The sequence below is a fragment of the Canis aureus genome, chromosome X (assembly GCF_053574225.1).
Source record: "Canis aureus isolate CA01 chromosome X, VMU_Caureus_v.1.0, whole genome shotgun sequence".
In the NCBI taxonomy this organism is placed as follows: Eukaryota; Metazoa; Chordata; class Mammalia; order Carnivora; family Canidae; genus Canis; species Canis aureus.
In genome coordinates, this window is record NC_135649.1 from 116,801,735 (window position 1) to 116,824,237 (window position 22,503).

At 41.8% G+C, this 22,503-nt stretch overlaps 1 long non-coding RNA gene and 1 pseudogene across 2 annotated transcripts; one reads left to right on the plus strand and one right to left on the minus strand.

Moving 5' to 3' along the window:
- Nucleotides 1-6: 6 nt before the first annotated feature.
- Nucleotides 7-22,050, plus strand: LOC144307625 (uncharacterized). 2 transcript variants are annotated; one of them, XR_013374419.1, is made up of 4 exons: nt 19,809-19,903; nt 20,090-20,178; nt 20,633-20,748; nt 20,859-22,050. It is a non-coding gene; the product is annotated as an uncharacterized LOC144307625 (long non-coding RNA). The 2 variants fall into 2 exon arrangements; XR_013374418.1 differs by lacking the exons at nt 19,809-19,903; nt 20,090-20,178 and adding an exon at nt 7-241.
- On the minus strand, nt 8,474-17,064 carry LOC144308285 (small ribosomal subunit protein uS2 pseudogene; annotated as a pseudogene).
- Nucleotides 22,051-22,503: the final 453 nt, after the last annotated feature.

Genomic DNA, 22,503 nt, shown 5'->3' on the forward strand with positions numbered 1-22,503 from the left:
CTCCGGGCCAGCGTGGGCGGGGAGACGTCCCTAGAGTGGGGCTCTGCGCTAAGCCGCGGGAGGGTTGCTCTGGAGGTGTTAGTTTTAAAGTCTCTATCTTTTAAATTGTATCCCATCAGTGTGAGTTCTAGTAATGACTCAAGTAGGTGTCCAGAACCGTGGCCGACTCTGGAGATCCCAAAATGAACCAATCAAGGTTCCGGCTCCCAAGGCTTTCTTACCTGGGTGTGTGGACTTGAAGGTCTGTATTTTCACTTACCTCTAACAGAAATTTAGAATTTTTTTCATCAGGAATGCAGACAACAAATCCTAGTAGTGCTAGGTATATGTGGCGCTGATAGAAACCACGGAGAAATTATGTCACAAACGATGGTTGTTACTGTCTTGAAATACTATTCATCACTACTTCGGAATTAAGATAATTTTATCTTGTGACTTAAAAGTGTTACTAAGAAGCATACGCCTTTCTATATCACCATGATGGAACTGGGAAGCATGCCCAGGGCCCGGGGAGCCATCTCCAAGGGCCTGGGGACTGGTAGCAGCTGACCCCTCTGGTCTCTCTCCAGGAATCGCTCTCTGCCAAAGAGAACTGCCTCAGGCAAAAATCACATCCCGTCCCTGGGGACCGGCTGCTGCCGCCTTGATAGCCTCTGCAAGGGTCCATAAGCCCAAGGCCTTCTCTGCAAGGAGGTCACCTCAGGGCCATCCTAGCATCAGTGGCTGAGACTTCCCTTGTGACTGCCTCACAGTTCCACTTCTTCCTTTGCCCAGACCTACCATCACTCTCTCATTGCTGTTCACTCCGATGCACAATTCTTGGAGTCTCAGCCATTTTAACAAGTCTGATTATTATTTAGATTTGGTGAGGTCGACAGATCAGGAAACAACTGCCATTGAATAAACAGTTAATTATACTCACAGATCCCAAGAGAGGGGGCCTACCTCACATGGTAGGGTGCTTGCTACATGCAGAAGCACTGGAGTCCTTCACTAGCCAGAGGGAGAGGGGGAAGAGACCGGTGAGGGGTGAGGTGGGCTCTGCAGCAGCCACATGGTGTATAGCGGCTCAGAATATGAGAGCCCAGCAAGGGAGGTGGTGGGCGAGTGCGGACCTGGCTGCTCAAGAAAGGGAACTGGCCAGCCACTAGCCACGGCCTCAACACTGGATCAAGACAGCATTTTATTTTTATTTTTTTTAAGACAGCATTTTAAAACCTATATTATATCAGTGCATATTTCCTGAGGAACCTGACCTTTAATGATCAAAATGTGTTTTTCTAAAATATGTTGATAACTGTATTTCAATATAATTGATTTCCTTAGTGATTTCTTGTATTTTGTTTAATGCATGTAAAAATACTATTCTGAGAAGTAATCCAAAGGAGCATATGGCACTGAAAGACCAAAAATACCTGGTAATGGGAGAGACAGTCATGCAAACAAATAACCATATTTATATCTCAGTGTACGTATGTGCATACTATTGGAGGCAAGGGGAAGAAGTCACTGTTCGGAGGGTCATGTGCCAAAAGCGGATGGGAAGGAAAGAAGTAACAAGGATGCTTTATAAAAAAGGAGGTACCAGGGCACCTGGGTGGCTCAGTGGTTGAGAGTCTGCCTTCGGTTCAGGTCCCGGGGTCCTGGGATCGAGTCCCACATCGGGCTTCCTGCAGGGAGCCTGCTTCTCCCTCTGCCTCTGCCTCTGCCTCTGTGTGTGTGTCTCTCATGAATAAGTAAATAAAATCTTAAACAAAAAGAAGGAGGTACCAAACAGAGCCTTAAAGTAGAGCTCTCAGTGGGTAGGGAGATGACGGCGGGGGGATGCTTTGAACCCCAATTTCCACTCTCCCCAGGCAAAGACTTACTACTCTTTAACTGTTTCTTCTACTTTTCCTTCCACGTTCCAAACAACGTGCTGACACAAACACACGTGTCCCTCTCCCGTGCCAATAGTTAGAGGCTTGGGACACATCACAGTTTAGTATTTACAGTATTGTGGCTATGAAAATATTTGTTATGACCAAAGACGATTTTTTTCTTATGCAACTTCTTCACTAGAATTTTATACTTGCCTTTCCCCCTTTGTCTGTCTAGATTTTTAGGTTTTCCCTAAGCTTCTTGTCCCCATGGTAAATCTCCTCTCAATGCATTTAAATATATCAACTAATGTTTATGTCTCTCTTTTCCCCTTGAGACCCCACTCACAGATAAGCACCTCACCTCTGCCAAGGCCCAATTCTCAGCTGCTCTCTAAGGACTTCCTTTCAATCTTCTATCTTGTCTTGGATCTCTGGTTCTTGGATACCATGTATTCTTCTTCACATTGTTTTGGGAGCACATCAGCTTTTGAGGTCTTGAAAATCAGAAACTGTTCGTAGTTTACCTTCCCATGTGATTGATTGGTAGTTTCCATGTGTAATTCTAGGTTTAAAAACTTTTCTCTTAGAAATGTCAAGTGGAAAAAAAAAAAAAAAGAAATGTCAAGTGGTTGCTTCATTGTCTTTTTTTTTTTTGCGTTTTTTTTTTTTGCTTCATTGTCTTAATTTCCATTGCTGATATTGAAAAGTTGAGTGCCATTTCTTTTTTTTAAGATTTTATTTATTTATTCATGAGAGACACAGAGAGAGGCAGAGACACAGGCACAGTGAGAAGCAGGCTCTCTGCGGGGAACCCGATGCGAGACTCGATCCCGGGAATCCAGGATCATACCCTGAGCCAAAGGCAGAGTCACAACCGCTGATCCATCCAGGTGCCCCCATTTCTTTTTTTTCCCCTCAACAATATTTTTAACTTCTCTTTTCTTCTAGTAGCCTGAAAAGATGTACCTCTTTGCTTTCATTGGCTTAGCACCTGAGGGGACCATTCATTCTGGAACCCATGACCTTCACATTGGAGATATTTTCTTATATTATTAATTTTCTTGATAACTTGCTCCACTCCTTCTTTCTTCATTTTCTCTTTTAAGGAAACTCTATTCCTCATATGTTGTATTCCTCGAGTGACACTCTAATTTTCTTATGCTATTCTATCACTTTTCATCTTGTTTTATCTTACAAGATCTTAAAAATTTTCTAGCCATTTTATGTTTATTTCTCTTATCATGTTTGAAATTTCCAAGACATGTGTGCATATATATTTGTATGTATGTGTGTTTGTATGTGTACATGCATGTCTACATGTGTGTATGAGTATGTGTGTGTGTGTGTCTGCCCGTACAAGGCAGTGCCCGTGAGTTTGCCAATCCATGGTAATGTGGTATGAACTCCTGCTGTCAGACCCAAGGGTTTAGCACAGAGGAAAAATTGAAGCTCTTTTGTAATTACAAACTGAATGTATGACTGGTTCTTGTAAAATAAGTCTCCTCTCCAAACCTACAGTTGGCTTATGTTTACAAAGTGTTGCTTTTCTACTTCTTCGAGTTCCCACAATTCCATGTCTTATGCATGCTTCTCCTTTTTCCCCATCATTCCCTGTATCTTTGATAATTTCCCACCTCTCTCCAATTCTTCACTCTTTCACGATTCTCTGCTCCCTCATTATATTCCTCCCTTACAGTTCCTCAGTTTGTCCCACAATTCCCTTTCTAACAATTCTGTCCTTTTCCAGAATTCCCCATGTCTCCCACAGTTTTTTTTATGATCTCTCACAATTCCCTATCTCACACAGTTCTCTGTTATTTCCCATGATTGTTTCTTCCTTAACTCCCTGTCTTTCCCACAATTTTTGTGGCAGGATTTTAAAAATATCTTTTAAATTGAGATATGATTGACATATAATTTTTTTTAATTTTTTTTATTTATTTGTGATAGTCACAGAGAGAGAGAGAGAGAGAGAGGCAGAGACACAGGCAGAGGGAGAAGCAGGCTCCATGCACCGGGAGCCCGATGTGGGATTCGATCCCGGGTCTCCAGAATCACGCCCTGGGCCAAAGGCAGGCGCCAAACTGCTGCGCCACCCAGGGATCCCCGACATATAATTTTATATTAGTTTTAGGTGTACAACATAATGATTGGGTATATGTACATATTGTGAAATGATCACCATAATAAGTCTAGGTAACATCCGTCACCACACAGTTACAAAATTTATTTCTTTTGATGAGAACTTTTTTTTTTTAATTTTTTTTAAATTTTTATTTATTTATGATAGTCACAGAGAGAGAGAGAGAGAGGCAGAGACACAGGCAGAGGGAGAAGCAGGCTCCATGCACCGGGAGCCCGACGTGGGATTCGATCCCGGGTCTCCAGGATCGTGCCCCGGGCCAAAGGCAGGCGCCAAACCGCTGCGCCACCCAGGGATCCCTGAGAACTTTTAAGATATGTTGTCTTAGCAACTTCAAATGTATAAGACAGTATTGTTAACAGTTGTCACCATGCAGTACTTTATACCCCCAGGACTTAATTTATTTTACAATGGGAAGTTTGTACCTTTTGACCACTTCCATCCACTTCACCTTGTCCCCACCTCCAGCCTCTGGCAACTACCAGTCTGTTCTATCTATGAGTTTGTTGTTTTGTTGTTTTGGTTTGGTTTGGTTTGGTTTTTAGATTCCACATATAAGTGAGATCATATACTGTTTGTCTTTCTTTGTCTGACTTATTTCACTTAGCAAAATATCCTCAAGGTCAATCCATGTCACCAATGACAGGATTGCCTTCTTTTATATGGCTGAATAATATTACATTGTGTGTGTATCACATTTTTTTTATCCATTTGTCCATTGATGGACACTTACCTAGTTTGCTTCCACGTTTTGGCTATTGTAAATAATGCTGTAGTGGACATAGGGGGTACATGTATTTTTTTGAGTCAGTCATTTCCTTTGGATAAATACCTAGTGGAATTGCTGGATCATTGGGAAGTTCTATTTTTAATTTTTCCAGTCACCTCCATAATGTTTTCGCAGTAGCTACATCAATTTACATTGTGAACAACAGTTCACAAGTGTTCCCTTTCCTCCATATCCAACTTGTTATTTCTTGTCTTTCTGGGAGTAATCATTCTAACGGATGTGAAGTAAGGTCTCAGTTGGGTTGATTTGCATCTCCCTGATGAGTAGTGATGTTCAGCACCTTTTTAAAAAACATTTATTTATTTATTTGAGAGAGACAGAGAGAGAACGCATACGTGCACATGAGAGGGGGAAGGGATAGAGGGAGAGGGAAAGCATCCTCAAATAGACTTCTTGCTGAGTGCAGAGCCCGACACAGTGCTCGATCCCTGAACCCTGAGATCATGACCTGAGCTGAAACCACGAGTCAGACTTTCAACCGACTGAGCCACCCAGACACCCCTGTTCAGCACCTTTTAGTGTACCTGTTGTCCATCTGTGTGTCTTCTTTGGGAAAACGCCTATTCGGTTCCTCTGCCCAGTTTTTCATTGGAATTTTTTTTTCTATTGAGTCATATGAGCTCTTTATATATTTTGGCTGTTAACACCTTACCAGATATGTAATTTGCAAATATTTTCATCCATTTGGTAGGCTGCCTTTGTACTTCGTTTATGGCTTCCTTTGCTGTGCAGAAGCTATTTAGGTTGATGTTCATTTTTACTCATTTATTCGTTTATTTTTGCGTTTGTTGCCTTTGTTTATGCTGTCAAATCCAAAAACATATCTCCAAGACTGATGTCAAGGAGCTTACTGCCTGTGTTTTCTCCTAGGACTTTATGGTTTCAGGTCTTATGTTCAAGTTTTTAATCCATTTTGAGTTATTTTTTTGTGCATGATGTAAGATAGTGGTCCAGGTTTATTCTTTTGCATGTGGCTGTCCAGTTTTCCCAACATTTATTCAAGAGACTATCTTTTCCCCATTGTATAGTCTTAGCTCTTTTGTTGTAAGTCAACTGAACATATATGTATGGGTTTATTTCTGGGTTCTCAATTCTCTTCCATTTTTCTCTATGTCTGTGTTTATGCCAATACCATACTGTTTTGATTATTATAGCTTTGTAACATAGTTTGAAATCAGACAATGAAATGCTTCCAGCTTTATCCTTTATCAAGATTGCTTTGGCTATTCAAGGCCTTTTCTGGATCTATACAAATTTTAGGATTGTTCTATTTCTGTGAAAAATTCCATTAGAATTTTGGAAGGGATTGCATTGAGTCTAGAATGCTTTGGATAGTATGGACCTTTCAACAATATGGATTCTTCCAATCCATGAGTATGGAGTATCTTTCCATTTATTTGTGTCCTCTTCTGACTTTTATTAATATCTTATAGTTTTCAATATACAGATCTTTCACCTTTTTGATTGAATATATTCCTAGGTATTTTTTTTCTTTTTGATGCAGTTATAAGTGGGATTATTTTCTTACTTTCTCTTACTGATATTTCATTATTAGGGTATGGAAATGCAACTGATTTCCCACAATTTCCTGTCTCAAGGGGGTCTGGGTGGCTCAGCCAGTTGAATGTCTGCCTTTGGCTCAGGTCATGATCCTGGGGTCCTGAGATCGACTCCCACCTAAGGCTCCCTGCTCTGAGGGGAGCCTGCCTCTTCTTCTGCCTCTGCCTTTCTCTGTCTCTCATGAATAAATAAAATCTCTTAAAAATTTTCGTGTCTCAAGCCCAATTCTCTATTCTTTCCCACAATTTTCAGCTCTCTCCCACAATTCCACATCACTCCAACAATTCTGTTATTTCTCCAAATTCCCCTTGTTTTTCACATTTCTGTGGTTTCCCACAATCCCTCTGGTCCCCCCCCCCAACTCCCTGGTCTCTCCCACAATTCCTCAGGTCCCTCACAGTTTCCTGTTCTCCCCGACAATTCCTCTTGTAGCCCACCATTTTCTAGTCCCTCCCAAGGAAATCCAAGAAGCAGCTCAGAACACAGACCTGAAACTCAGGAAAGTGAGAGCCGCTTGCAAATAAACTAACATAAATCACTAGGTATAATTGGGTATTGAAGCCACAAGTATGAATGATTACATCCTTCAAGGCTTTTGTTTTTTTCTCTATCATTCTATATTTACCAAAGAACCTTCTGGTTTTAGTTGGGTTTTCCTACTAGGAAGAGAATGCTTGACTAGCCAACCTACATATATTTGTGCTTCTTTGGCAGTTTTATTTCTTGTTGTAATCATTGTGAATTAATAAATTAGAGAGAAGTAAATATGTGAGAAAAATCAGGAAGGTGAGGTATGAGTGACTGTGGAGGAAGGATGAGAAGGCTCTCTTGAGTGGTTTGGACTCATTCCAACAGTGGGATTGAAGAATTAAAGCCACAAAAGACAAGGTGACAAACGGTTCTCTACCACCACCACCATCACCACATCAGACGCAGTTTTTCCAGAAAATATGCTTTGGGAGATATCAAAATTCACATTTTAACTCTTGAATCCTAGTAGGTACAGATGTTTGTGATATCATTTTACTTCATGGTCTCCTTATGCAATGAAAACCAAAGATATACAGGCTCTAAATGCAGTTATTGGTACAAATATTTGAAAGATAATCAGAATGTAACAAAGGTTTGAATTTTTCTTCTCTCTCTGTCTTTGTCTCTGTCTCTCCCTCTCCCTCTTCAGCAATGACACTATAAAGCTTTATATCTAGAGAAATACATTGCGAATTATAAAACATGAACTACATCATTAACATAAATGCTAAAATATGTTACACTTGCCCCTCTGCTCTGGGGTTTTCTACCAATTTTCTCACGGTTCATCATCAGTTGCACCTCCCTTAATATTGTATCAGAAGCAGAGGCAGCTGCAGTAGAAAGCCTAATGCATGAGGTTATCTGAGGAGTGTTCTTTTGTCCCCAGCTCTCTATCTTACTTGCCATATCAGTCAGGGTTCTTCTCCAAAGAAACAGAACCAATAAGAGATTGCTCTATCCATCCATCCATCTCTAGACAGATTAATTTTAAGGGATTGATTTACCCAGTTGTGAGAGTTGCCAAGTCTGAAATGTACAGGGCTGGCTAGCAGGCTGGAAACTCAGCAGAAGTTGACATTGCAGTCCTGAGTCTGAAGTCTGTATGACAGGCTGTCGGGGAAATATTTCCTCAGTGCCTGCTGTGTGCTGGGTATGGAGCCAGTCTCAGAGTCCACGGTTTGGGTGGGGCATGGTCCCCACCAATAGCCTCACCAACACCCTAGAGAGCAAGATAAAACATACCTTCAGCCAATTTCATTTATGGTAGTTAGTTTATAAAGTTGCCATGGGAATATAAGGAAAATGTATTTAGCCATGGCCTTTACTCTGGAGGAGATGACCTCTGAGTTGACTTTTTTTTTTACTACTTTATTTTTAAATGTACAATTCAGTGGCACTAAGCACATTTACAGTATTGGGCAGCCATCACCCTGAATCGACTTTGAAAGGCTAGGTGGGGTTCTTCCAGTGTAGCAGACACTGTCATGTGCAATAGAAGAGCTCTTCTCTCCCCACTTCCATTGTTTTTTTTTCTTACACAAGTGGTATCATACTTCACAGAGTGGTTTGTTGTTTTTTTTTTTTTTAAGAAACTGTTAATTTTCGGTCAATCTGTCCTTTTTGCTTGCCTTTGTGGAAGAGCGGCATGAGACCACCAGTGGTTATTCCTACCTACTCAGTGGCCGGAGCAGTGGGAGCCGCAGACCAGTCTTCGGTGGCCAGCTGGGGGCTCCAGGCCCCAGGAGGGGATGCTGACTAGGTGCAGAGCATACCTGCCCACCTTCAGACCAGTCTGCCGCTTCAGGTTGAGCACCAGTGAACTCAGGAGCTGGAGCAGTGCACTCCCCCTGGAATTCCTCCTTGGCCACAGCCTTTTCAGCGGCAGCCTGCTCTTCCTTTCCAATCTCAGCAGGATCTCTGAAGAGGTAGGACTCATGTGCGACCTTCCATGGGTGTTCATGGGAAGTGGTGCCACGCATGCACAGAACCTCCAGGGCCAGGATCCACCACACCAGACCCGCTGAGTGAGCCCCCCCTCATTGTTGCAAGGGATGGCAGTGTCCCCATAGCACAGAGGCAGCCTTTCTGGGAGCTGAGACTGCTGGTGGTTACTGATCTCAGAAAGGCTGGACTTGGTTAGGAAGGTTCCAGGAGTGAAGCAGCCAGCAGATAGGACTGGTTCAGTAGCAGCAGGAAACTTCAGCCCAGCTCACTGTCCAGGATTCCTGGATGATGTGACACTGACCTCAGCCAGGTTTTCAATGGCAGCAGTGGCACGAGCTGCCAGCAGAAGCTTCTCCCAGGTTCTCTTCAGATTTATGATATAGATACCATCACTTCTGTGGACGTTCTGTTCCATTTGGAAGTCAAGGTTGGTGCCATCTAAGTGGATTGCTGCTGTGAGGAATTCAAGGACATCCTCGTCCTTCATTTGCAGGACATCAGGGTTCTCCGGACATTGTGAAGGCTTCCCTTTAAGCTACGATGGGAACACAGAGCAACGCTGCACGGACCTGTCACTGGGTAGCATGGAAAAGCCTTCACCGAATGTTTTCACCCTTGTTTTTCTTTACCTAAAATATCTCGGAGGTTTTCCATATAGTTACATAAAACTATCCTTTTCCTTTTTATTTAACAGTTGTATACCATTCTCTGGATTAATATAATTTATGTAATTGGTGGGATTGTTTCTAATACTTTCCTTTTACAAGCAATATTATGATGAGTAATACTGTAGTTACATCATTTCTCATATCCTTGAGCATATCTGTGTAATAAACACCTGCAGTTGAAATGCTGGGTTGTGAGTAATTTGCTTTTATCTTTGATAGACATGTCCAAATTACCCTCAATGGGTGGTTGTACCAATTGGTACTTCCCTCTAGGAATGTATGAGAGTGCCTCTTTCCCCACACCTTCATCAACACTGGTATATTGCTCTGTTTGTTACTGATTTTGTAGGAATTACTTACATGGTAAAGAAATTAATTCTTTTTCTACAATATGAGTGTATTAGTCTGTTTGGGCTGCCATATAACAGAATAACATAGATTGGGTGGCTTAAACAACAGAAACTTATTTTCTCACAGCTCCAGAGGCTAGAGGTCAAGTTGAATATTAAGATGCCATCAGGGCTGGTTTCTGGTGAGGGTTGTCTTCCTGGGCTTACAGACAGCCAGTTTCTCGCTGTGTCCTCACTTGGCCTCTTCTCTGTCCACGTGGATAAAGGGAGCTCTCTGGTATCTCTTCCTATAAGGATGCCAGTCCTATCAGAGTAGGATCTTACCCTTATGACTTTGCTTAACTTACTTTCTTTTTTCATTAAAATTGGTATATAGTGTTACATTAGTTTCGGGTGTACAATACACCACTTCGATATTTGCATACATTACAAAGCAATCATCCCAAGAAGTCCATTACCATCCATCATCATACGGTTGAATTCCTTCACCCTTTTTGCCTACCCCCCAACCCACTTTCCCTGATAACCACCAATCTGTTCTCTGTATCTATGATTTTTGTTTTGTTTTTCAGATTTCACATGTAAATGAAATAGTATGGTATTTGTCTAATTCCATATGATTTCTTTAAACTCTAATTACCTCTCTAAAGATTACTATCCCTAGGGGGCACCTGAGTGGCTCAGTGGTTGAGCATCTGCCTTCGGCTCAGGTCATGATTCCAGGGTCCTGGGATTGATTCCTGCCTCAGGTTCCCCTCAGAAAATCTTCTTCTCCCTCTGCCTATGTCTCTGCCTCTCTCTGTGTCTCTCATGAATAAATAAATAAAATATTTAAAAAAAGATTACTATCCCTAAGGTGATGTTTGGGGTTAGGGTTTCAAAATGTGAATTTCGAGTGGGACACAGTTTAATCCATAACAATGAGTTAGGCATATTTTCTGTTTGTCATTTTTCTCGTGTTTTTGCTTGTGCACCTTAATTTGCAGTCTTTTCTTTCATGGTTTCTGGGTATTATAGCATATTCAGAAGTACTTTCTTTTAAGTTCTAAATAAATTCTTTCATATTTTTTTCAAGTTTTTAAAAGTTTTCTATTTTTATTTTAAAACATTACTATAGGGCAGCCTGGGTGGCTCAGCGGTTTAGCGCCGCCTTCAGCCCAGGGTGTGATCCTGGAGACCCGGGATGAGTCCCACATCGGGCTCCCTGCATGGAGCCTGCTTCTCCCTCTGTCTGTGTCTCTGCCTCTCTCTCTCTCCCTCTCTCTCTCTCTCTCTCTCTCTGTGCGTGTGTCTCTCATGAATAAATAAAATCTTAAAAAAATCAAACATTAATATATTTGAAATTTATCCTGGTGTAAGGAATAAGTTACAGCTCCAATCCCCCAGTATTTTTCAGTCACTCAATTGTCCCAGGATGATTTATCCAATAAACTCTCTCTCTAGACACCCCTCACACATACTTAGATTTGAGATGTGTCCTTGTTATTAAGACATTAAATGCCCATGTATTCTTGAACATATTTTTGGATTTTTTTACTCTGAGCCATTGTCCTATCCATGAACACACTAATACCATGTTCATTGAAGTATTGCTACCATCTGGCAAATCACTAGCCTCTCATTATACTTCTTTTTCAGAATTTTTCTTGATACTTTTGCTTATTTACATTTCTGAATGAAATTTGTAGTTGGCTGGTCAAGTTTTTTTTTTAAACCTGGATGGTAATTTCATCAGGATTATGTTGAATTTATATATTAATTTAAGAATACTAGAACTCTTGAAAAATGAGTCTTCCTATACATGAATATGCAGGATGCTCCCAAATGTTCAGTTCTTGTTTCGTGTCCCTCAGTATGATTTTTAAGTGTTTCTTCAAATCTTAAGTATTTTTTGGTGAGCTTATTTCTTGGTATTTAAAATTTGTTGTTGCAATGGGAGGGAAATCCTTTCTTTCCTTAGGTCTTCAAACTTGTTGGCATATTTATGAAAGCTATTGGCTACATTCACCTTATGTTCTACAATGTCTAAATTTTCTTATTGTCTTTGCTTTATATTTTTGGTTTATTATATTTGGTTTATATTGGGTTTTCCAGGGATTCTTTCATATCATCGGAACTAATAATAATTAACTTCCTCATTTCATACTCTAACACCTAGAACTTCTTGGCGCTGCTAATTGCACAGGCTAGGGACTTCCAGCAAAATATTAAATAATAGAAGTGGTGGTGGACATTTCAAAATCTTGTGGGAATGTTCCTAGTGTTAATTATCCATGAAACATTGTGTTAATTTTTGGATTGGCATAGATATAGTTTTCTTAAATCATGTTCACAAAGTCTCCATATGTCTCTGTTCTATTATGAGTCATAACAAAACCACCAAATGCTTTGGTGAATGGATTTTCATAGAAGATGATAAAAGGGGTGGTTTGCTATCTAAGTTAACATGAACTGAGCCAGCACAGGCAGAAAGAGGAATCCAGAGGCAGAGGTGACCATGGGAACATGAGTCCCTGGGAAGTATCGTATAACTTAGGGAAACTTGATCTTCCGTGGATCTGGAGATTCAAGTGAATCAGATCTTGAGCTCCAGGGGATAGGGAGGCCAGGCCTAGCTGACAATGGCATAAACTTTGCTTAAGGGTGAATTTATTAAATACCTATTACAAAAAATGGTGAGTTGATAATAAAACATTCTGTGGTCTTAAAGTTATATGTATGTCTGTGTGCCTGTAGAGTTGCTTTTGATTTTATAGTTTGGACGGATGCTTCTCCTACTTGAAGTGCACACAGATCCATCCAGGATCATGTTAAAATGTAGATTCAGATTCAGTGAGTCTAGGGGAAGGATGAGAGTCTCTACCCTCACAAGTGCCCAGGGGATGCCAGTGCTGCTGGTCCAAGGACCATACTTTGGATGGCAAGGTTTTAGAATACCCTCTGTGTTGTTCATTTAAAAATGTAAAGATCAAGAGAAAGCATTTGGAAACTTTTGTTAGCAGTTTAAAAGAGTGGTTTTGTATCTGGTGAATCTGAACTTTGGCTTGTGTTTTGTATGTTTGCTTTTTATTTCATTAGTATTTTTTTAAAATTTTTGTTAGTGTTTTACATAAATATTGGTCTTTTATTAGAAATTAAAAAAAAACCCTAGTCCTCCACTGCAGCTAGTTCAAGAAGCTCTGCATTAAAGTAACTCATAGTGAGAGAAAATTGCTTCTCTGTCTTCTTTCATGTGGAAGAAAGAACATTTATCTAAAGTTTTCAGTTACCCAAAACTAATTCAGCTTTATATTTAGCGACTAGAAGAGATGAGTATGACTCTTCCACTATTTACAATAATAATATAATTAGCCCCTACCTTAATTTACCTAACAATTTCAATAATAACTTGATTTATTTTTTAAAATTCCTTTATAATTGCTCAAAGTGGCCTCATTCTCTAATTCATTGCTTTTTGTAGTATTGTAGTATTGCCATGCTGAACACTGAGCCACCTGAGGTGAGAAAGAAGTGTGTACACTGATGTGGTTTGAGGATCACCTACAAGAGCTCCCCTGTACAAATACATTTATCCCCAGGTGAGCCTGCTATGGTGTTAGAATTCTGAACACTGAGGGGTGGCTGCTAAAATGGAAATGCACCGGTACTTCTTGTGAACATCATGCAATACATATTTCATTGCATTGGGTGAAATAGAAACAACTGATTGTGTCTTATACTAGTGGTTAAATATTTACAAGAAATTCCATTTCTGGGAACTCCCCTTTGACTTTTTTGGTTGTCACCATGTGTGTTCATATGCTTTGTTCTTTGTGAGTACTTGACAACATATGTGAGAATTGTGTGGTAGAAAAAGGGTGAAATGGGATCCCTGGGTGGCGCAGCGGTTTAGCGCCTGCCTTTGGCCCAGGGCGCGATCCTGGAGACCCGGGATTGAATCCCACGTTGGGCTCCCGGTGAATGGAGCCTGCTTCTCCCTCTGCCTATGTCTCTGCCTCTCTCTCTCTCTCTGTGTGACTATCATAAATAAATAAATAAAAATTTAAAAAAAAAGAAAAAAGAAAAGGTGAAAATTAAGAACGTTCTATCTGTTCATTTAAAGGTTTCCTGAAAATTAATGTGTGTGTGTGTGTCTGTGTGTGGCTGTTATTTTATTGTAACAGTGAACAGCTCAGCCTGGCCCCCAAAGTATGAGAAAACACTGAAAACCATCATTTGAAACCATTAACTCCAATAGATTAATTTGTTTCATATATGTCCCTGAAGATACCTCAGCAGCATGCTTACGTCATTTGCTAAGGAGGACAAGGGAGTATTTCATTGTTGGATGATGTTTGTTAGTGGGAACATCAGGTCCTTGTAAGATAATTCTTTTTTCTACTTTTCCTTTCTTTCTATATTATTCTCTCTTTTCCCTCGCTTTCTCCTTTCCTTCTAACTATCCTTCTTCCTTCTATCCTTCTCTTCCCACCATTCCACCTTCCCCTACTTTTAACAAACTATTTAGCACTTACTATGTGCAAGATATGCTAGATGCACACTAAAAGATGTGCTTTGGCACTAATAATGAGGCCCCCAGACCACTGGGATTTAAAAGAGATTTGATGAAGTTTATCCTTCAAAGCAGGGCGGGGGGTGGGGGTGGAGGGGTGGGCAGTGGCCAGAGGAAGAGAATTTCTATCCGGAAAGGAAACAAGATCTGAGTAGAGGAAGCTGAAGGACATGTACTTCCACTCAGGATTTAGGAGTGGCAGGAATGCTTGGTGTGTAGGAGGTTAGCACTGGGTTAGTATTATTTACAGGACTATGAGGCTGGCCTCTAAGCTAAAAAGGGCCTGGGGGAGAGGAATAGCAGGTGGTGAACCAAAAGAATTCACTGTGATCTGAAAACTGTGTTGAAATACAAACTCTATTGTGGGTAGGGAAGCAAGAACCTTCCCTTTTCTGGGCTGATGGTAAGCCTCTTTAGTCTGGACTTGCTTTCCTCAATTCTAGTTCTTCCTTTTCTAGAAAGCCAGGTGAAATAGTTCATACTAGCCATAAAAAGCACTGGCTGTATTTAATGCAAAATTTTGAGCTTATTATGCCATAAAAGTGTTCCTTGGCTGTTTTGTATGTAACATATGTTCTCTCTCTCACAATAGTTTGTATTTTTTTGAATCCCAAAGAGCCCACCTTTTGTTTTTCAGAGAAAAACATTCAATAGCTGTAGCTGCATGAGTTCTCATCTCTATGCAGCCAAGGCCAGCTAGGTCTCTAGGCCATCTGGATGCCACTTATTGAGAGTCTTTTCTGGATTTAGTGATTTGGTACTGGTTATTTCCATCTTCTCTGAGAATGGAGCCTCAGAGTAGAGACCAGATTGAAAAACCTGAAAACTCTCTTTTGCTTCTGGCACCATGGAAGCAGGTTTGCATTTTATCCATCTCTTATCCTTGGCACTTCACACAGCATTTGGCACATACCTGGTGTATAGATGGATGGATATAGGTAATCATGAAAGAGAAACAGAGCCTGCAGCACACTACCAAGTGGCTGCAAGATCATCCCTGCTCTGAAGACCCACTTTTTCTCCTTTGTTTTCCATAGGATACCTTTCTCAACCTAAGTGGGTAGGTGGGAGGATGGATGAGGGGGTGGAGTGGTAGGTGGGTGAATGGGTGGCTGATGAATTAAATCTCATACACCAGTCCCTACTGACCATTGAGACCGTTTAATGTCATTAAACTATGTTTTATGACTTAGGGCACTTCTCTCACCTGTTTTTTAGTTTCATCTGGTTGAAGTTTGAAATCACCGAAACTTTTATTCATTTGATTCTGCCATAGTATGTATAATCTGCTGAAAGTCTTGCCAAACTGACAGTGATATTTCTATGTAGTTTGTGTGGGTTTGATGTTGGATTTTGCAAAGTTATACATACATGGTTTATAAACCTTCATTTTCATTGGCTTTGACTGTTTCCTCACCTCCTTGGACAATGTTATAAGACATTTTATGGTAGAAAAGTTTACAAAGGGATAAAACAAGTAAAAAAAAATCATAGTTATTAATAGTGGTTTAATTGGACCAGAAAGGGGTGCCTGGGTGGCTCAGTTGATTAGACGTTTGCCTTAGGCTGGGATCATGATCTCGGGGTCCTTGGATCAGGCCCCACGTCAGCCTCCCTGCTCTTGCAGGGAGTCTGCTTCTCCCTCTCCCTCTCCCCCTCCCTCCCGCTCGGGCTCTCTCTCTTTTTCAAGTTAAAAAAAAAATGGACCAGAAAAATGGAAACCCAGGTCTGGATACTCTGAATTAAAAAAAACTCAGGCTTATTTGAGATAATTACTTTCACATTGAACTTTGCAGCTATGATAGGTAGGAATTATTTTCAAGGGGCACCCCAATACGTGAGATCTGTCCAATTGCATATTTCTTGTCAATTGCATAAATCTATTAGTTTGATGTTACTAACACACCTCCACGCAAACTTTCCATAATCTTCAGCGCGAGAATTAAAAAATATATATATATTTTTAAACAGCTTCATAGAGAAAAATCCTAAACCTTTTGGAATAAGAAAATCCCTGACCAAAAAAAAAATTACCACTGGGGGGCGATGGAGGTTCAGAAACCACCCTGCTATTCCCTGAGGCACCCCAGCACTTTAGCTGGTTTATTTATTCAAAGCTGGAATTTGGACGTGCGAACCACCAAGCTCAGAGAAATTCCTGGATGAGGAACACAGTCCTGGGAAAAACCTACCAAAGATGGAATTAGCACCTTGGCGGACCGCCTTTAACACAAAGAGCTTTCCTTCCTTGTGGGTCTTAAGAATTGACTTCAGTTCCCATCAGTCTGAAACAGAGGAAGCCAAGTTAAACTGCGAAGAACTGAGACAGCAAAGAAGTGTACTTATTTCTCATTACCTGCAGGCACACGTCAGCGCGCAGTTCACATGGCGTTAAGGCATCTCCCGGCCACTTGGCTCCAAGTTTTGGCTGGTGTGGACAGGGGGAGGTTGTAGAGTTTATCTCAGGAAACTCTGAGTCATAGCTAACACTTCAGGTGACAGTTGAAGGATCTAGTGGGGCAGAGTTTACACAGGTTCAGAGAAGTATCTGTTGGAAAACAAAGGAGTTGAAAACAATGTGTATTCACCGAGGGGGTAGTTTTGCAGCCACTTGGTGGTGTGCGTTGGGCTGTATTTCTCCTTCCTGATTACATAGGCCATTCTTGGGCTCACTGGTAGGTTTGGGGTCTGGCCCTGGCACTAGACTATGGCTAGCTCACTCTGTCAGGCATTAGCAGTGCTGTGGGCCTAGTGGCTAATCCTACTTGGGCTGCTGCTTTTCTCCAGATCAACACTTTTTCTTCTACTCCAAGACGGGCCAAAGGACGGGGAGAACTCAGAAAGGTGAGCCCAGAATATACTTTATGCATAACAGAAGGCATACACATATCCAAGAATGATGTTACGTCCCGCGTCCCATAGGCTGCCCATTTCTAAGGCCCTCCGAGCAGGCAGAGGGATGGCCTAGGAGTTCTAGGATTGCACCTAGGAGGAGGACTCGTATGTCCCAGTGCCTAGTGCCCTGTGCCCTCTGGGGGTGGCTGAGGCCTGTTTCTGAGGACACTCAGAAAATCTGGAAATATGTTATATTAGTGAGGACATTCTGGGTTTTGAGTGAGAAGTCCAACTTGGATTAAGTAAGCAGAAAAAGGAATTTATTTGGTTCACATGCTTAGGAAGTCCAAGGGTACATAAGACCGCAAGATCTGGGGGGCTCTGCATCCTTCCTTCAGCCCAGTCCTTGGTTTGATGGCCTCTCTCTCAACTTCTTTAACATTCTGGGGAATTCGCTCCTATTGGGTCACACAGTTTCCCTTGGGTCAGCTGCTGTATCTCTGGGTAGAATGGGGCTGTAGGAGCTGCAGGGGCCTGGAATGTTGTGACTGGCAGCCCACATAGGACCAGGTGAAGCGGAATGAAGGTGCTCCTTGGAGGAAATAATGCTGGACACATGAAAGCAGCAACACTGCATGCAGATCATTTGTCTGTATGGACATGAAGATCAAGAAGCCAAGTCCTCATAAGAGATCTGTTAGCCAATAGTAAAATTAAGCCCAATTGCAATTTTGCTTTCTTAAATTCTACCATAGGCCTAATGAAAAGGCTCTGGATTCACATTTGAGGAATGTCTCCACTAATTCAAGGAAGATCTAAGAACTGTTTTCTATTGACAAACGCCTCTATAAACAGGAACCCGTGTTGTAATAAATAACAAAAGAACCCTGAGTTCACTATCAGATGCTGAAAAGGGAACATCCTGTCTAATAATGAAAAGGACCAGCAATTGCATTTAGGACTAACAGTCCCAAAATTATCCCTGGAAACCCCTTAAGGTCTACATAATTATTTGCAAGGCTCCCTTAATTCAAGTGATCTGCTTTCTATGTAAATGCTAATCATACAAAACACATGCCCTGGCACAAAACAAACTGAAAGAAAAAATTTCAAGAAACCAAGGACCTAAAATAGCTATAAGCCAAAACTAGAAAGGTGTGAATAGACACAGCGGGACCTTCAGGCCTGAGTGACGAGTCTGTGAGGCTGCCAGGGAGGCTGTGGTGCTGATGGGACCATAGGCCTGGCAGCCACATCCACACACGATTCCAAGGTCCAGGAGAAAAGCCTTGGGTCCTGTGGTGGGGGGGGGGCCTGGAAAGGGCAACTTTCCGAATGTTTGAGTTCATGCAGGCTATGAACGTGGCAGCCAGTTCTTAAGAGTCTCCACTGCCTCATCAGGGAAATGGCAAGAATGCAATCAAAGGGGTCATCTTGCATATCAAACAAGCAATCCTATGTTGGCCTAACCCAGGAGTCAGTGCACTTCCATGTAGGGCCAAAGAGTAAATATTTGGGGCTTTGGGAATCCAACTGGGTGGGAGCTCCTCAACTCTGCCTCCTAGCAGAAGCCTGGGCAATTTGTCCATGCTGGGTGTGGCCCCGCAGCAATAAAAGTTTATTTACAAAATAAAGGTGGCCTTCTGATAAGGCCTGTAGGCCCTAGTTTGCTGACCCCTAGCTCAGTCCTGTTAACCCTGTTGCCCCTTGTCAGAGAACATCTTATTAAGGACTCAGTCATGCACCCCCACCAAATTCATGAGTTGAAGCCTTAACCTGAGATGTGACTGTGTTTGGAGATGAGCCTTTATGGAAGTAATTGAAGTTAAGTGAAGCTCTGAGAGTGAGATGTTATTCTGACACGGCCGGGGTCCTTGTAAGAGAAAGATACACGGCAGCTCCCTCCACCTGATGAGGACACAGCAATGTAGGACCCCCCCCACCACCACCACGGCACCTTGAGCCTAGACTCCCGGCCTTCAGAACTGTCAGAAAACAAATGTCTGTTGCTTAAGCCACCCTGCCTGTGTAGGTTGCTTTATTTTTTATTTTGTATTGGAGTTCGATTGCCAACATATAGCACATCACCCTGTGTGTGTAGGTTGTTAAGGTGGCCCCAGGAGACTAACACCCTGGCCCGTTCTCTAACCGTATGAATGCTGCGCCTATCTTACCGGTCCTTCTTCTCTTTCCCCCTCCTTCCTCCCTTCTTCTTCCTCCTTTTCCTCCCTTCCTCTTCAAAAACGTTTACATCCCTCCAATGGAGCCCAAAACATCTGCCCTGCTCATCTAACCAAATCTGTGCAAGGCTTAAATGAAATCGAACACAATACAGGACAGCGATTACGGAGGCGAAGACGCGCAGGAAAGCGATTCTAGTTCTAGTCCCGAGTGTTTTCCCTCCGTCCTTCGGGGGTCAGCGGCTTCCCATCCTTCATTCACTAAATACAGAGAGCGTGTAGCCCGTGTCACGTGCTGCGCGGCGCACGGTGGATACAGAAGTGACGAATCAGAGAAGGCCTCTGCCTTCCAGGACGTTCTAGGGGGCGCGCATGCGCATGCACAGGCAGAAGGAGGGGAGAGGAAGAGGAGGTCGTGGGGAGCAGAGAACAATTGAGTGGAGAAAGTAATTACAGACTCTGAATAACTGAAGAAAACCAACTGGGTAACGTGTCAGAAGTTACAGGGAAGGTCTGCAGGAGACAAAATCCTACAGTGCCCTTGACCTCTTCATCTCCCCTTTCTTCTCTTCTCTTTCCTCTTCTCTGTCCTCAGCCCCAATCTCCGAGGCTTTCCAGCTTCTCATTTCTCCCGAAAATGTTGAATCAAGATGACGGTCTTCTTGTTACAGGATGACTTACATGTGCAGGTCACAGTAACAGTAACACCTATCGTAAACGTGTACTTCTGGCCTGGGCACTACTCCGCTAGGAGCTTTTGGTAATAAACTTTACATTTTACAATAGTTTATTTTATTATTTATTTATTTATTTATTTATTTATATTTTAGAATAGTTCTATATTATCTTTTTGTTTCTTTATTCATGAGAGAGAGAGGCAGAGACACAGGCAGAGGGAGAAGCAGGCTCCATGCAGGGAGCCCGAGGTGGGACTCGATCCTGGGACTCCAGGATCATGCTCTGGGCCGAAGGTGGCGCTAAACTGCTGAGCCATCCAGGCTGCCCCAGAATAGTTTTATCGTTACAGGAAAGTTACAGACACGTGCAGAATTCCCCTGCACTCCACACTTAGTTTGTCCTATTATTAACATTTACCTGAGTATGGTACATTTGTGGCAAGCGATAAACCAATTTTGATACATTGATATTAACTCACACCCATTCTACACTTGAATTTCTTTAGTTTTTACCCTGATGTCCTTTCTCTGTTCCAGGATCTCTTCCAGAATGCCACATTCCACCTGATGGTCATATCTCCTCTTGGCTGTGACCATTACTCAGACTTTTCTTATTTTTGATGACCTTGACAGTTTTGAGGAGGACTGGTCAGGTATGTTGTAGAATGTTCCTCAACTGGGATTTGTCTAATGCCATGCTTTATTTCTCATTCTCGTGGCTAACCTTGGTTGTTAGTATAAATTATTGATTTCATTATTACAGATGGAAACACTGAGGCACAGAGAGGTTAGCAAATGGAAGAAACAATGATTGAAACTCAACACTGACCCAACTTCATGCCACATGCTTATTTGGCCTCCCCAGCCCTTGTCTGCTGAGGTCCTGACAACAGGAGAGTACCTTCAAGGCAGTCAGGGTGATTTCCTTTATAGTTATTCCTCCCAAATGGTTGTAAACAATTTACTAATATGTTTAATTAAATGAGAGCAATTTCCCCAATCAGCTATTTGCTGAACTGATTATTTGATTATTTGTGTAACCTCAGTGGCTACCTTCTGAGGGCAGTTGGTTAATCCAGAAAGAACTGCCCTAAAAATTAGTCAAGAACCTGTGTTTCTGAGAGTGGCTCTCAAACTGTGCTCACCTTGAATTCAATGATAGTTACCTGGACTTCTTGTTAAACATCCAGTTCCTTGGGGGAGGATGACCATCCGTCCCAGTTTGCCCAAAATCAAGCAGTTCCCGGGATATGGGATTTTCTGGCTAAAGCCCAAACCCAGGACAGTACCAGGCAAACCAGTTTTGTTGGTCGCCCGACCATAGAGCAACCTGCTTGTAAACAAACTACCCAGGAGATTGTTGTAAACATATACTACATCAGATATGGGAATGAATTATTGGAAGAACTGGTGGCGAGTTGCTGGAGACACTGAGAAAACGCTGAGTTTCATCTGGGTATGTTTGCTATCTGAAGTTGAGGTACAAAACTATCACCCAACGTTCAGCCCAGATGACATCAGTGGGGATGCTTTTTCAGTCTTTAGGTAAGAGATGGGCCCAATTTTCCCAACTCCACATTTTTGCTGAGGGATGATGAGAGCGTCCAAAAGATATTAGGTCCTTTTGAGGCCATTATTTATCAGTTGGGATCGATGAATCTGTGTTAACCTGGGGCAGTGGTTCTCCACCTTGGCAGCTCAGTATAATCACCAGGGAGAGTTAAAAAACCCTAAGGCCCAGGCCCACCCCAGACCAATTTCATCAGAATCTCTGGGATTGTGAGCCAGGCACCAGTAATTTTATAGTTGGGGAGCCATAGATCTGAAGCAGCCCTCTCCAGTAGAAATAATATGGAGCTGTCATTTTCTTGTAGTCACATTTTAAAAAGTAAAAGCAGCCCATGAATTTTAAGACTATATTAAACTTAACGCAGTGTATCTGAAATTTTATCTTTTTAGCCTATAATATAATCATTATGAAAATTATCAATTACACATTTTACATACTTTTTTCATGCTAAGTCTTTGAAATCTGTGTGCATTTTACACTTATAGTACTTTTCAGTTCAGATACTCAGTTTTTATTGGAAATAGATCTATAGTTAGATTCATATATATCTGAGTTGTTCCAAACATATTTATTTTTTTTAAAGATTTTATTTATTTATTCATGAGAGACACACACAGAGAGAGGCAGAGACATAGGCAGAGAGAGAAGCAGGCTCCATGCAGGGAGCCCAATATGGGACTCAATCCCAGGACTCCAAGATCACTCACTGGGATGAAGGCAGGCATCCCATTATTCCAAACAGGTTTAACCTAAAAGTGGTCTAATAACTGAATCAGGTATTATCTTCCAAATTTTAATTTTAATTAAAATGAAAAATGCAGTTTTCCAGTCTTACTAA